This window comes from Elephantulus edwardii, unplaced genomic scaffold (assembly GCF_000299155.1).
Source record: "Elephantulus edwardii isolate Elephantulus edwardi_28Jun2011 unplaced genomic scaffold, EleEdw1.0 scaffold00018, whole genome shotgun sequence".
Lineage (NCBI taxonomy): Eukaryota > Metazoa > Chordata > Mammalia > Macroscelidea > Macroscelididae > Elephantulus > Elephantulus edwardii.
In genome coordinates, this window is record NW_006399768.1 from 7,885,298 (window position 1) to 7,899,441 (window position 14,144).

Genomic DNA, 14,144 nt, shown 5'->3' on the forward strand with positions numbered 1-14,144 from the left:
ATAAAATTAAATATTAATTTTTTTTGCTTTCTACTTAGTTAATTCTGTCTTTAATGACTTGTATGTCACTATGTAACTTGAAAGGGACTGAAAAGTATTTTGCTAAGTGAACTAACTCAGTGCCATATGAACAAGTACTGTATAAGATCATTATTGTAGAAAGTGTATGAGAATTCAAGAAGGGGAGAGGTGGAGTAGAGGGGAGAAGATGGATGGGGGGAGGTGTTAATCATAGGGTTACACAATTTGATGGGTGAGGGAGAGGTGGATAAAAGAAATGGAAAAGATTAGGTTTGAAAAACCAACGTATATGAACTTTATAAGTAAACCAGTATAAAATTAAAATTTTATTTGAATAAAATAATATTTTTTAAAAAGACTATGATGATTCCAATTTCAATGTCTGTATAGAATTACATTCTTTTGTGTGTTTTTACTGTTTTTAAATTCCTCTATATGAGAATCTATATCTACAGTTTTATAATACTATTTCTGAACAATTATCACTTGTATAATTGTGTCTTTATTGAGGATATTGACCATCTTTTTCTCTCAGAATGGCTGTCGCATTTAAACTATTCTCAAATGAGCACTGTTGGCCTAGCACTAAGAAGTTGCATTGTCATCCCTAAGGTACAGAGTTCGAATGCACCAGTTACTCTGTGGGAGAAAGATGGGAAGTGCCCTTCCATGCAATGTAAAGTTTCTGAAAATCCACTGAAGAGTCAGCTCTGAGTCACTTCCAGCTTGACAATACATAAAAACAGAACAATAAATCCACTGTTAAATCTCAGATAAACAAGTAGGCAGCAACTTCCCAAAAAGACTTACAACTTTGATAACCCAGTTGTTACTATGACTCTGATTTGGCTCACATTGTTGCTATTGTTTTGTGCTAGAGAGTAAATATAGACTCTTAGAAAATCTATTAACAAAGAATCTAGGCCTTGTCTTGTCCTGACCTATTCTAATCATCTCTGCTATGCTCAAAACCAGGATGATAATTATAAAAATCCATCTTCTTGAGTGTCTTCACTCTTTTGTTGACTCTCTACCTATTCAAGAGTAATATATTTTTTTCCAAGAACTTATGTTATGTTCCATTTAGTCACCCACCTATGACTCATCACAACCCTATGTACATTGGCTCTGAAAGCTGCCTTATCCTACACTAATCTCATCATCTCTGACAGACTTAAGACTATTGCTCTACTCACTGAGTCATTCATCCCATCCTGGGTCGTCTTCTCCTGTGCTGTCTCTCCACCCTTCTGAGCATAATGCCCCTCTCCTAGGACTGGTCCCTCATGGCCACAAGCCCAAAGTATGTGAAACAGAGCCTCAGAATCCTTGTTTCCAAGGAACAAACTGGCTTCACCCTCTCCAGGACAGGCCTGTTTTGTTTTCCTGGCAGTCCACATATGTTCAATACTCTTCTCCAGCACCACAACTCAAAAGCATTGATCCTTCTTCTATCATCCTCGGTTACTGTCCAGCCCTCTGATGCATAGCCTGGAGTAGGTGCACTTTAGTTTCTAGACTGACACATTTGTTCTTCAATACTCTAGAGAGCTCCTTGACAGCAGACTTTGCCATTTCAATTCTTTTTTTTTTATTTCTTGACTGCTGGTACCAAGAGTGTTAGTCATGAAATCAAGCAATACGAAGTTATCAACAATCTCAATCTCTTCTCCATGTGTCCTGAAGCTGCCAATAGGCCCTGTGGTGAGAATCTTTCTTTTCTTGATATTGAACTTCAATCCATATTGAAGAAGACAGTCCTTGAAATTCTTCAGCAAACTCTTCAGGTCCTCTTCATTTTCAGCAAGCAATGTTGTGTCATCTGCATGACACAGATTATTGATGAATTTTCCTCCAAACCTGGTGCCATGTTCTTTCTCATAAAGTCCAGCTTCCCAAATTACCTATTCTGCATATAGATTGAAAAAAGATATGGAGATAGGGTGAATCCCTGACAAACACCTTTCTAGATCCCAAACTATGCAGTGTTATCTTTTCTTTTTTTTCTGAAACTTTCTTCTTGATCTATGTACAGGTATAACATGATCACAAGTAAGTGCTATGGGATTCCTATTCTTCTCAAGGTTAGTTATAATTTGTTGTGATCAACATAGTCAAATGCCTTTGTATAGTCAATGAAACACAGACATTCATCTAGTACTCTCTGCTTTCAGATAAGATCTATATAACACTGGATTATGATGTACCTAGTGCCACATCCTCTTCTTAATCCAGCCATCCAGCCTGCACATCTAACAGTTCTCTGCTGATGTACTGTGCTAGCCATTCATTTCTGGTTCATCTTCAGCAATATCTTGCTTGAATGTGATATTAGTGATATCATTCAATAATTCCCACACTCTTTCGGGTCACCTTTTTTTGGAATGGGAATAAATACAGATCTCTTCCATTCAGTTGGCCAGGTAGTTGTCCTCCAAGTTTCTTGGCATATCATAGTGAGCCTCTCCTAATATGCTCAAAATATGTGAGACAAAAATGTCAGAATCTTTGACTCTAAGGAGCATTCTCATTGTACTTCTTTCAAGGAAGATTTTGTCTTTTCAATTACTTCTTATGTCTCGAAAAGTTGAACAATGGATAAAGATGATAGAAGAAGAATCAATGTATTGTGGTTTTGAGAAACAGTGCTGAATATCTGATTGACTGTCAAAAATATAAATAACTCTGTCTTAGAGTAAGTGCAACCGGTGTACTTTTTAGAAGCTAAGATGGTGAAACTTTATGTCATAATTTGGGCATAATGTCATGACTATCCACTTTTTAAAAAAAAACAAAAAAAACAAAGAAAAAAAACACTTCCGCATGCTGGGTAAGGTGCAGGGTCAGAAAAAGGGTGGAAAACCCTCAATAAAATGGGCTGAAATAGTGACTGTAATAATGGGCTTGAGCATATCAGAGAATCATGAGGATCGAACAGGATAGCAAGATTCAGGTAGGTTTTTCATAGGGTCACTATTGGTCAAAGTTGATTTAATGGCATCTAATAACAATAGCTATAAGCCCTACTGGACAGAGGTAATGAATTATACCTTCAACCCAAAGGTATGCAGTTCAAATCCACAACCAGCTCCACAGGAAAAAAAAGATGAACAATCACACCCTCTCCTGTGCAAATAAATTGCCTCTGGGATCCTACTGGGGAGTAAGAGTTGGCTGCAACTCCATGGAACTAAAAGAAAGAAAGAAAAAAAAAGGCATTGTAGTTGATTTGATGGTACCTATCAACAAGAGCTAAGGTTTTGATTATAGATCCAAGTTAAATGAAATTCTTGATAACGTCAATCTTTACCATATTTTCATCTAGTGGCCCAGGGATGATGAATTTTTGGTTTTTCAGTGTTTAAAAGTAACTCAAGTAGTCTTTGAGGTTCATAAGTAAGTGCTTCAAGTTTTCTTAGCTTTTAGTATGTAAGATCATTTCATTTGCATAATGCAGGTTGATGATGAGTCTTTCATCAAACCTTTTACCACATTCTTCATTATATGGTCCAGTTTATCAAATTATTTTCTCAGATAAAGATAGAATAAGTACGGAGTAAGGATATAACTCTGACTCATACATTTTCTGACTTTAAACCAAGTAGTTCCCCTTGTTCTATCTTCTTAATCTACGTATAAGTTTTGACAGGCATAATTAAGCTGTAAGAACTGAAGAACAAAGTCAAGCCCCGAAATGATAATACTGAAAGAGTATGAGTAAAAATCTTCAGTGATGCAGGAAACATCAAAAGAAGATGGAAGAAATATATAGAATCACTGTACCAAAAGAATCTTTTGATATTGTACCATTTCAGGAAATAGCATATGATCAAAAACAAATAATAATGAAGAAAAATTCCAAACTGTGCTGAAAGCATTGGCAAAAATAGGCCTCAGAATTGACTTGATAGCAGTGGAGGTATTATTCATTTCTTTTGTCTTTAATTGATTAATATTATCTTAACATTGATTTATTTATTGTGACATAATACTTATTATAAAATACTAATAAAAAACAACCTCTGGGTATATGAGAGCTATAATAGTTTTATGAATGTAAAATTGTTTTTAAGAATAAAATTCATTATAAAAGGTATAAAAAAGTCATTGAAATCCTACCATTTCTTTTGTTTATTAATGCTTTTCTGACTAAGAAATATAGAATTAATTATTATTGTATTTTTTTTTCTAAAAAGAAGGAAGGAGAAAACCTCACAATGTGATCAGGAAAGTGACTAATGTCATTTTTCCTTTTATAACTGTCCAATTCAAACATTTTCTGACGAAGTTTGTTTTACATTACTAAACTTGAAAGAGTTATTTTACTTGTGCCAAAATTAAGGTCTCAGGAAAAGTATCCATTTCAAAGGAAGAGACTTCAAAATTTGTCATGTAAAAATTCGATCTCTTTTGAAACCAAGAAGGGAATAAGAGAAGGGAATAAGGCATGAGAAACGAAATTTGGCAACAACAAACATTTAGAAAGGTGAAGAAAATAACTAGAACTCATAGTGGACCCTTCCTGTTTTTCTTCCTGGCTGAAAACATTAGCAAAATATGTTTATAAGCATATAGAATCACACATTAGAAATACTCTGTACAAACAAAACTCTCCTTAATGAAATTGTTTCAATTCAATTTGCTTTAAAAAAAAGTCCTGTTAATCCTCAAAGAAAGAATACTTTTAAAAATTTTTTATAGAGATGAACTGGAATTTTAAAACTAATAAAATTAGTTATAATGTATAAGTAAAAGGGACAATATTTTTAAAATTCATACACTATGAGAAGCATTGTTGTTGTTGTTGTTGTTAAGTGCCTTCGAGTCTCAGGTGACTCAGCCACCCTATGAAGGAGAGTCCTCCACTCTTAGGTGCCTTTCATCCTCCCAGATTCATAGGATTTCCGGAGGCAAGCTTTTATGGAAGTGGATGCCACACCTCCTTCCAAGCTTGTTTTAATCGGGGAACTCCACCCCACTTTCTGTCTGCATTATGTAGCCAACCATTAACGAATTTGACACATCAGTATCACAGTGTTCAGCCTCACAACAACCACGAGTGACCACAGTATGGCAACTTGTACACCAGGGCTATACGACCTAGAGAAATGTGTGAATAAAAACAATGAAAGACAGGCCCGAGTCCCGCGGATTAAAAGCGATCCACCTTTGGCTTGGTAGCATCGCTTTCTGTCCACTGGGCCAGCTGATCTCTCGCTCTCGACATTATTGTTAAGTGCCGTCAAGTTGCAGGCGCCTCATAGTGATCCTCTGAAGGACAGTCCTCGACTCTTGGGTGCTTTATGATAAGCATTGCACAATTTAATAAAGATTATTTAATTTTAATGTCATGATATACTATAACAAATAAATATGCCTTGAAAAGGGTGCAGCCAGAGTGCTCTTTGGAGGCACGGATAAGGCTTGCCTCACACACTATGGGCATCTTGCTATGAGGGTATATTCCTTAGAGAGGGACATTATGTTTGGAAGGGTGGAGAGTTGGCCAATTAGAAGAAGACCCTCAAATGGATTGACATTGACTTTTACAATGGGATCCAGTATTTTTTCAGGAAGTGTAAATGGCATAGGAAAGGACAGAGTTCAGATATGCTGTTCATAGGGTCACTGTGATTCATACTCAATTTGATGGCACCTAACAACAGCTGCAGCAACAAATTCCTAAAAAATTAAGCTTGACTCAAACTCAATGCTTGTGTAATTTTAACTGATTCATAGTTGGCCTTTCAGAGGATTTTTGGAGACTGTGAATTGCAAAGGAGAAGTTTATTCATCTTTCTCCTGTAGAGCTTTTGGTGGATTTGAACTAGTAGAGAGGTGTAAAGGTTTGGACACATCTGATTTAACAGCAATGAGAAAAAAGATTCTAGAGTTTGATCTCTCTCAAAAGAAAACAAAAGTAAGTCTTTGGAATAAATTTCTCAACATCTGTAAAATGATCAGCTGGAATTTTTGAATAAGATTGTACTGAATCTACAGATTAGTTTGGAAAAAATATAACACCTTACCATTTTAAAATCTGCTAATACATGCATGGAATGTTTATGCAATAATTTATATATTTCAGTTGCACTATAGGAGAAAGATGTGACAGTATAATTCTTTAGAAATGTATAACCTTGGAAATCTTATGAAACAGTGCAATTCTGTCTGTGATAAGTGGAAATAAACTCAAAGTTAGGGAAATCAATTGATTTTATTACATACATCATAGTTTTCTATATCCTGGACATAAATCATTATACTTACATAATTTTTTTTTAATGTTTGCTATCATAAATTGTATATTTATGGTTTTACTTGATGTTCTGTTTTTGGTGTTGGCCCCTCCATTTCATATTCCAATTGTTTAAAGATATTACTACATTTTGTATATCTTGAAACCTACAACTTGTTTTTCTTAATTACAAGTTTTTTTTGTTACACTTTTAAAATTTGTATTTAATAAAACTTGTTTGGATTGTCTACATAGAAAATTATTTCAGAATTATGTTGGCTTAGTGGTAGCAAATTAATCTGCCAACACAAAGTTGTTGCATTGTTGTTATGAGTTATCAAGTTGCTGGTGACTCATAGCAACCCTATGTTCGATAGCTATGAACCCTGTCATATCCTGAGTTACACCATTATACCTCCATTACACAAGTTACTGTGACAATCCATCTCATCATCTTCCTCTACTGAGTTGTCTCTCCCCCCCTTCCAAACATTATATCTTTCTCTAAGAATTGATACCTCCTGAAAACATGCTGAAAGTATGTGAGACAGAGTTTCAAAATTGTTGCCTTTAAGGAGGAACCTGATTTTTTCCACTCCAGGACAGAGTTCTCTCAGCGGTTCATGGTATGTTCAAGACTCCTCCAACACCACAACTCAGAGGTATCCATTCTTCTTTTGTCACCTTTAGTCATTATTCAGCTCTGTTATGGATAGCAAGTAATTGCAGAGACCATGGCCTAGATCTAGTGTACCTTAGTCTTTAGACTGACATAGTTGCTCTTCAAAACTCTGGAGAGCTTCCCCAAAACAGATTTATCAATAAAATTAGTCTTTTGATTTCTTGAATGCTTATGCCAAGTGTGGTTTTTGTAGAATTAAGAAAACTGAAACATGAACAATCCTGATCTCTTCTCCTTCTATCATGGTGTCGCCAGTTGGCCCAGTGATGAGAGTCTTTGTTTTTTTGACGTTGAGCTTCAATCCATATTGAAGACTGCAATCTTTGTCCTTCGCAGTAAACACTTCAGGTCTTCAGTTTTGCAGAGTTAGGTTGTGTCATCTGCATAATGTAGGTTTTTGATGAGTCTTCCTCCAGTCATGATGTCACAGTTCTCTTCATACAGTCCAGCCTCCAAATGATCTAATCCACTTATAGATTGAAAAGATATGGAGACAGATGGCATCTCTGATGCTTCTTTCCTGATTTTGAACTATGCAGTGTTTCCTTGCTCTGTTCTGACAAATGATCTTATTTCAAATATAAGTTTCACTTGAGTACAATTAAGTGTTCTGGGATTCTTATTCTTCACAAAGTTAGCCAGAATTTGTTGTGATCTACATGTTATGTTGTTATGTTATGTGTCGTCGAGTCGCTTGCAACTCATAGCAACCCTATGTACAACAGCCCTAAACTCTGCTCTGTCCTGTGCCAATCGCACCGTCTCTGACACTCCCATCCCAATTACCCCAGTCACTGAATCAATCCACCTCATAGAGGGCCTTCCTCTCCTGCACTGTCCCTCCACCCTCCCAAGCATGATGTCCCTCTCCAAGGACCGGTCTCTCCTCACAACATGTCCAAAGTATGTTAGACAGAGCCTCAGAATACTTGCCTCCAAGGAGCCACCCAGTTTAACCCTTTCCAGGACAAATCTGTTTGTTTTCCTAGCAGTCCATGGTATTCTCAATACTCTTCTCCAGCACCACAGCTCAAAGGCATCAATTCTCCTATCCTCCTTGGTCATAGTCCAACTCTCTGATGCATAACAGGTGATTGCGAAGACCATAGCCTGTATCAGATGCACCTTAGTCTCCAGAGAGACATCATTGCTCTCCAGTACTTTGGAGAGGTCCCTAACAGCAGACTTTGCCATGGCAATGCGCCTTTCAGTTTCTTGGCTGCTGGTGCCAAGATTGTTGACTACACAGCCAACAAAACTAAAGCTGTGTACAATCTCAATCTCTTCACCATGCATCCTGATGCTGCCAATTGGTCCAGTGGTGAGAATCTTTGTCTTCTTGACATTGAGCCTCAATCCATATTGTAGGTTGCAGTCCTTGACACCCTGCAACAGGCGCTTCAGGTCCTCTTCAGTTTCAGCAAGCAGGGTTGTGTCATCCGCATAATGCAGGTTGTTGATAAATCGTCCACCAATCTTGACCCCACATTTCTCCTCATAGAGCCCAGCCTCTGGAACGGCACATCAACAGAGAACTACCAGAAGTCCAGGCTTGGTTTAGAAGGGGTCGTGGTACTAGAGATATTGTAGCTGATGTTAGATGGATCTTGGCTGAAAGCAGGGAATACCAGAGGAATGTCTATCTGTGTTTCTTTGACTATGCAAAGGCATTTGACTGTGTATATCATAACAAATTATGGCTGACTCTGAGAAGAATGGGAATCCCAGAACACTTGATCGTTCTAATGTGAACCAGAAGGCAGTCGTCAGAACAGAGCAAGGGAATACTGTATGGTTCAAAATTGGGAAGGGCGTACGCCAGGGATGCATCCTATCTCCATACCTTTTCAACCTATATGCAGAACAGATTTTCCAGGATGCTGGGCTCTATGAGGAGAAATGTGTGATCTACATAGTAAAGTATTTTTGCATAGTCAATGAAACACAAATAAACATTCCTCTGATTCTCTTTTCTTATAGCCAAGATCTGTCTAGCATTGAATCTGATATACAGGGTTCAATTCTACCAGTCCTTGTAGAACAAAATGGGAAAATTACTTCTGTGTTACTTACTGCATCTGAAAATGTACTTGAGGGTCAGATATGGGCTGGTTCCTACTTGATGGTACAAAACAACAGCAACAACAATTCTTCTAGGAGCTCTTGTGACCTAGTGGATAGGAGCCATGCTAAAATCCTGGAAGCATGTGGTTCAAATCCAGTAGCTGTTTCACAGAAGAAATACGGGCAATCTTCTATGTGATTAAATTGCCTCTGAAAAACAGCTAGAGGGTCAGCTATAGAAAAGTTATGACTCCACAGTATACAACAACAACAACAAAAATTGTTTTCGTGTTTTCTTTGTAAAATAAGCAAGTGCTGCATGGTGATGGTAATACCTAACCATACTACTATAAAAAAAGGAACTATTCCTGTCAACAACATCACTATCACAAAATCAATTGCAGTGAAGTCAGACATGTCACCTACATTCTCATATCTCTCTCTTTCTACTCATCTGAGCAATAATTGTACTGTTTTGTTGTTGTTGTTGTTGTTGTTGCTTGGTGCCATTGAATTAAGAATGACCTACGGCAATTCTATGAACAACAGATCTGAACCCTGTGCTATCCTCACACTTCCTGACACATTAGAGGCCACTGTGGCAGTCACTTTATCAATCGAACTCGTCGAAGATTTTCCTCTCCTTCGTCAACCCTCAACCTTTCCGAGTATCGTATCTCTCTCCAAGGAATACCACAGAGCCTCATCAACTTTGCCTCCAAAGAGCACTCTGGCTGTAACCTATCTGTAACGTATTTATCTGTTCTTTTGGCAGTCCATGGGATGTTCAGTACACTTCTCCAACATCAGAGCTCAAAGGCATTAATTCTTTTCTGTCATCCTTATCCATCGTCCAGTTCTTAGATACATAGTAAATCATCAGAAAGACTATGGCCTGAATCAGATAGTTTAGTCTTCAGACTGACATCATTACTCTTCAATAATTTGGAGGGGAACCTAATTGCAGATTTTCCCAGGTTCCTATGGGAACATTTTGGAAGCTGTCCTGACTACAGGTGAGTAGCCAAATACAGTCATTCAGTCAGGACAGCTTCCAAACTGTGCTTGCAGGAAACTCAGCCTTGAGCATCGTGGCTTAAGGCCAGTGTTAGAAAGTTCTTAGTCTTGCCAATTTTAACTCTTCCCCCTTCCAGTTATCCAACAACCTTGAGCCAAGGCTCTTCATTTAGCATTGGTTTTCTTTGCAGGCCAGGGAGGGTAGTAATCAGCTCCAACTCATATTGGTTCCCTAATCTTCTGTGTTAGCTTCTATGGTTGTTGCTCTGGCCCTGAAGGATGAATTGCATTCTTTAGCTTCTTGGAAATACTTTTTTTTTTCTTTTTCTTTTCTGCTGCTGCTGCTGGATTGCTCAATTTGATGATGGGATTAGCCAATTATTTTAGGGATTGGCGAGACTAGCTGATCCCCTTGTGGATTGCTGGATAGCTAATCACCGTGTGTATAGGCTAACAAGTCCTATTCATACAACCTCTCAGCCACATTGCAAATCCAAGATAAATGGCTAGGAAGGCCATTTTGAATAATAAATTCCACAGCCCATCTTCTAGCCACTAACTTTCATATATGAAAAGTTAAATTTTCCCTTATAGTATACAATAATTTTATTCATGAAAGTGTGTAAGCCAGAAACACCATGCCTCATAATTTGTTGTTGTTAGGTGCAGTCAAGTTGAGTGCAACCATTACGTACCCTATGAACAACAGATAAGACTCCTATCCTGTGTCATCCTCTCACTTTCTGGCACATTAGCTAGAACCCACTGCAGTAGTCAACATGTCAATCCACCTGGTTGAGAGTCTTTCTCTCCTTAGGCTAATCCCTAGCTTTCCAAGCATAACTTTCCTACCCAAGGAATAGCCATCCCAGCAAAATGCCTGAAACTTACGAGATAAAGCATCATCATCTTTTTTCCCCCAAAATTCACTCTGGCTGCACATTCTCTGACGTTATATTTATTTGTTCTTTTGGCAGACTATAGGATATACAGCTTTTAAAAAAATGAGAATAAATATAAATCTCTTCCAGTTAGTTGGACAAATAGTTGTCCTCCAGATTTCTTGGCACAATGTGGTAAGCATATCCAGGGCAGCATCTATTTGTTGAAATAAATTTCTGAGGCTTTATTTTTTTGCCAAGTATTTCAGAGCATCCTGAACTTGCTCCTTCATCACCATTGCCTCCTGATCATATGTTGTTTCTTAAAATTTTTCTGTGTCAGCTAAGTCCTTTTGGTATAGTGATTCTGTATACTACTTCCATCTTCTTTTAATGTTACCTGGATCATTTCCTATTCTTTCCACAGCATCCTATGTATTGAAACTGAAGGCTTGAATATATTCTTTAGTTCCTTCAGCTTAAGAAATGCCAAGTGAGTTTGGCCCTTTTGATGTTTCCAACTCCAGCTCTTTGCACATTTTATTATAATACTTTGCCTTGTCTTCCTGAGCTGTCCTCTGAAATCTTCTATTCACCTTTATAACTTCTGTGTCTCTTCCCTTTGCTTTGACTTCTCAACACTCTAATGAAATATTTAGAGTCTCTTCTGACATCCATTTTGGCCTTCTTTTCTACTGTCCTTTTGCATTCTTCATGAACAATGTTCTTGATATTTTCCCACAGCTTATTTGGTATTCATTCATTAGTGTTCTAGGCCTCAAACCTACTACTGAGTTGGTTTTTAAATTCAAGGGGGATAATCTCAAGATCAGATTTTTATTCCTGTGCGTATTTTTTAGCCTTCTTTAGCTTTAATTTGAACTTGCATATGAATAGTTGATGGTCTGTTCAACAATCAAAACCAGTTTTCACTTCTGATATTTATCTTCTCCAATGATTCCTTCCACAAATGCAATAAATATGAATTTTATTCTGAAAGTGATCAATGTTTATTCCAATTACCAAAAAGGTGACCTGACAGACAGAGGAAATTGTCGAACAATATCAATAATATCACAAACTAGCAAAATTCTCCTGAAGATTATCCAGAAATGACTGGACCAGTACATTAACAGAGAACTACCAGAAATAAAGCTGAGTTTAGACCAGATCACGGCACTAGAGACATTATTGTCAATGTTAGATGGATCTTGGGAGAAAGCAGAGAGTAGCAGAGGAATGCTCATCTGTGTTTCATTGACAATGGAATCACAACTGTGTGGATCACAACAAATTGTTGTTAACCGTGAGGAAAAGGGAATTCCATTTTGTGCATATGCTTGGACTAGAAAGCAGTCCTCAGAACAGAACAGGAAAACATTGAATGATTAGAAAGCAGGAAGGGAATGTGTCAGGGATGCATCTTGTCACTATACGTTTTCAATCTATATGCAGTACAGCTTCAGGAAGCAATGCTTCATGAGGATGGATGTGGTATCAGGATTGGAGGAAGACTCATCAACGACACATGTTATGTTGATAACACAATCTTGCTTGCTGAAACAGAAGAAGACCTGAACCACTTACTGCAGAAGGTCAAGGGTGGTGCTCTTCAGAATGGATTAAAGATCAACCTCAAGAAGACAAAGATTCAGAGCAGGAAGGAAAGTGCAGCATTGAATGATCGTAAATCCAGTCTCTGTATATGTTCATTACAATTATTAAAATAAAATCTAAAAAAAAAAAGAAGACAAAGATTCTCACCACTGGACCAATTGGCAACATCATTAACGATAGAGAAGAGATTGAAGTTGTTAATAATTACTGCCTCTTTGTTTCCACAAACAACAGTCTTAGCACCAGCAGTCAGGAAATCAAAAGACTAATTTCACTTGGAAAATCTGTTGTCAGAGACCTCTCCAGGGTACTGAAAAGCAACTATGTTAGTCTAGACACTAAAGTGTACTTGATTACTTGATATGTATCAAAGAGCTGGACGATGATTACAAATGAAAGAAGAATTGATGCCTTCAAATTGTGGTGCTGGAGAAGAGTCTTGAACATACCATGAACCACCAAGGAAACAAATAGGTCTGTCTTGGAGAGAGTGAAAACAAGTTTCTCCACGGAGGCTAGGATTTTGAAGCTCTGTTTTACATACTTTGAGCATGTGGCCAGGAGAGACCAGTCCTTAGAGAATGACATCATGCTTGGAAGGGTGAAGGGACAGTGCTGGAGAGGAAGACCCCATGTGAGATGGGATAATACAATAACTGGGGTAATGGAAGTTAGTATGTTGGAATGATAATGATTGCCTCAGGACAGAGCAAACTCAGAACGGCTGTACATAGGTTCTCTATGGGTCCCAGGCAACTCAACAACTTATAACAACAACAACAGGTTGTTCAGTGCTCTTCTCCAAACATTATTTGTAATTAGAACATGACATGCAAATAACTTGTATATTGGAAAACTAGAATTTGTGAAAAATGAAATGGAATGCATAAATATTAATGTACTAACTTTGGCCACTTTGATAATCATATGCTATACTATGCTGGGAATGAAATAGAAGAAAAATGGTGTTGCATTCAGAGTAAAGAAGTCAATTTCAAGTTTTATCCCGAAATACAATGCTGTGAGTGATAAGATATTAACAATACGCATAGAAGGAAGACCTGTTAATGTGACTATTACTGGAAGTGTCACAGTGCTGGAGGAAGTGGCACAGTGTGAGAGGAGGTGGTGTGGCATCACAGCATTTTGGGGAGATCACAGCGATTTTGCTAGGCCACTTAAGACCTCTTAATCTCAAGCAACAGGACCAGGACAGCTAGAACAGCTCCAATGAGGCAGCGCAACCAGTTCTGGAAGGGAAAAACCAAGGCTTCCTGGTTTCCCATTTAGCTACTTTGAGAGGATCACTGCTATTTGGGCCAAGAAGGGAGCATAAATATACAGGTACTTCATAAAATATTACCATAATCCTGGACACTATGTAATTACAACGACCTAACATTTACTAAGAAAAGAATCATGTAATGTCAAGAAAACAACAGTCTGTCTTAGTGTTCATAGAAAAATCAACAACAACAAAATAACCCTTATAAAAAAGCAAACCCTAATGAACATCCCAGATAGAGAGAACCAGAAGAAATAAGTTGATGTGGAGTTAATTTGAACAGCTACAGGAGACAAAGTGCTAGTCAATAAGCCTTATATTTTGAGCTGTGGTGCTGGA